The sequence below is a fragment of the Cibotium barometz genome, chromosome 48 (genome assembly GCF_041138505.1).
Source record: "Cibotium barometz isolate CiBa-2024 chromosome 48, ASM4113850v1, whole genome shotgun sequence".
NCBI classification, from domain to species: domain Eukaryota; kingdom Viridiplantae; phylum Streptophyta; class Polypodiopsida; order Cyatheales; family Cibotiaceae; genus Cibotium; species Cibotium barometz.
Genome location: NC_141093.1, coordinates 7,138,358 through 7,141,252, shown reverse-complemented (window position 1 = coordinate 7,141,252; position 2,895 = coordinate 7,138,358). Strand labels below are relative to the sequence as shown.

Below are 2,895 nucleotides of genomic sequence, written 5' to 3'. Positions count from 1 at the left end.
TTGTTGCTACGAGCTCACAACTGCCTTCGAATGGGCCTCTAGCCAACTAACCAAACTGACCTAGCTTACACAGATTCTTACTCCTTTGAGAGTCAGCTGACCACAGGGACCTCAAAGCACTTAAACAACACCAGCTCCAAGCCTCAGAAGCAATCAGCTGACCTACCGTGTTAAATTGATTCCTCAAAAACACTATAAAATAGTAAGCCTTCTGACAGTTGTCCTCAGACAGGTTCAGAATTGTTAGCTAATGTACAGAATCACTTTCCCTCAACTAATACTAGTTAGAACAACATCTCTATACCACCTGTTGATCATTATGATGCCTGGATGACTTAGAATCAACCCTAACTCAAGCTAACTGCCCTCCCAAGCCCAACTCAACTAGAGTTAGCCATCACCAAAAGAACTCCTTTCATAAAACATAGAATTGAACCAAAACATAGAAGAAAACCTTGATTTCACACAATTTGATCCTTTGAATATTCAAAGAAGATTGTGTAACACATAATAAGCCTCAATCTTGATGAGCGGATGAAGAAAACAAATAGCAGATCAAAAGAAACTCTCTCAAATGACCACAAGGAAATCCAAACATGTATTCTCAAATATTCACAAGATCATCATCAATCATTCAATTGGAGCCAATGGTGAAGGCAAGTGGGGGGCTGGTTGAAGGTTCCTCTGTTTGTGGGCCTTGGGGAAGAAACATATGGAATGTAGGATGGCTCTCCTTTATGTTTCTTTGGAAGAGGTTGGGACTTGGGGGTGTCAATGGAATGTGGCACCACAAGGCATGAATGGGCTAGGCGAGGCACACGGATGGGAAGCTCTTTGTCAATGGCATGACAAAGGATCTTTGTGAGCATATGTACGTAGTGTCGAGTTCTTTGCAAGAGCTTTGGAGCTCAGTAGTTGTTGGCTATGGAGGCTTTGGCTCAGTTGGTCGGTTGGCTAGAAAGTAGCTTGGAGGATGGTAGGTCTTGTGCCTTCTGGTGAGTGAGAAAGGTGAGCACACAACAATCGGTGTGGCACCCATTCTGGGATGACTTTGTGGTCAAATTTATCCTCCCCATTGGAATTGAGACCATCGTTGGTGATTAGGTGTCGAAGCTTGGTCATGATTTCCTTCCCACTGGGCTCTGCACACACGAGATCCTTGATTAGTAGGATCCGATGAAGGGACCAATCCGACATCTCAACCTCCCCTAAATTATGTGTATTGTGGTAGGACTCAATGTAATTAAGGGATCCGGGCCCCATCGTGACTAGTTGTGTGGAAGGCTGTGAGCCCGATCTTATCAAGGAAAGGGGATGCTTAAATCAAATGGACTATGTCATAGCATTTAGGTGACCCTAAAGAGATTGTAGATGGAAGGTTTTGACTTGGGCATGGAGTAGGCAAACTCGGACAATGCAGAGCATTTAAGGGTCAATGGAGCAGGAGTCGTCTTGAATGGTGAGGGACATTTTAGCAAATGAATGTGAAAGATCTAGATGTGACTTTCTGGGCTTCCTATGGAGGGGTGATAAATTGGATGTGTTGCGTCGCGACTGCCACAATGTGTCCATGTCATCATTGGCATACCAACTCCAAGCTCTAACCTCTTCACCACTATAACCCTTAGCCACACCAACTCCAAGCTCTAACCTCTTCACCTACTACCAAAAGGCACCTACTACCAACCAAAAGGGGTATCCACATGAATAATAGAGTTGTCCTCGGTCCAAAAGAACTTTAATAACTTGGCAAGATCATCTTTCCAATAGGCACCTACCAAAAGGCGTATCCACATGAATAATAGAGTTGTCCTCTCGGTCCAAAAGCACTTTAATAACTTGGCAAGATCACTAAATTACAAGAACAACTTGTCCATCCTCTTTAATGATGATGTGAACACACTCCAATAGTTGGGCCCCAATGACCTGATGGTAGGCACATCCCTCGCATAATCCAAATCTTAGGTCGTGTGTTCCTTGGTGTGTCCGGAACTGCTCGAAATGATGCCAAGGGTGCCTAGAACCCTATTTTGATAACCTACCATTTCCCTAAAGCGCGCATCCAAAGTCCCTAAAATTTGAAAAATAATGATAAATATACGAGTAAATCCCAAGAGTTACAGAAATGGTGTCACTCCACCACTAGTGTTGATGTTCGACACCACAAATGTAATATACAGAAATTCTTATTCAGGTATACTAACTAATATTTCACTCTATTGGCATGTTATTATACCTTCTACAGACACACGTACAGTCCGTGAGCACGTTATACTTTAACAATAATGTTAAAAAACAAACGGGTCGCGTCGCCTGAGAGATTCGAACTCTCGCGGGGAAACCCCATGTACTTAGCAGGCACACGCCTTAACCACTCGGCCAAAGCGACCCCCGTTGCAAGTGGCGGCTGGCACTACAGTGAAAGAATGAAACAACAACGCAAGTTGAAACAACTTTCTCCTATTATCCAACGACAGTGACGATGGAAATTTCGCGCGTCTTCGGTGAGAGCGTTGGGGGACTTTGGTTGGTTGGGCGCCGCCACTAGTGGAGCTGCTCTTGTAGTTGGTGTGTGCAATATCAAAATACTACTATGATGACGTAAATTGTTAATAAACACGTCAGCTCTATATATATATATATATATATCTCTCTCTCTATATATATATATATTGTTTTTGGTATATTAGCCTCTGAGCTTCGACAGAGTCCTCCAGCCTGCTGATCGCGGCCGCGTGCCCTTTCCGCTCCTCTCATGATATCGTCGCTCAACGTAGTGATTGCCCAAACTATTAATCATACCCCAGATGTCACGTATAATAAAAGAGGGAGCCCCGTGTGAGAGCTGTGCCTAAATTGCTGCTGTCTTGTCGACGTGGAGTGGGCCAATTAAGG

At 43.9% G+C, this 2,895-nt stretch overlaps 1 non-coding gene across 1 annotated transcript; it reads right to left on the bottom strand.

Annotated features, from left to right (window-relative positions):
• Nucleotides 1-2,307: 2,307 nt before the first annotated feature.
• Nucleotides 2,308-2,389, bottom strand: TRNAS-GCU (transfer RNA serine (anticodon GCU)). The gene has a single exon. It is a non-coding gene; the product is annotated as a tRNA-Ser (tRNA).
• Between the last annotated feature and the right edge of the window lie 506 nt (nt 2,390-2,895).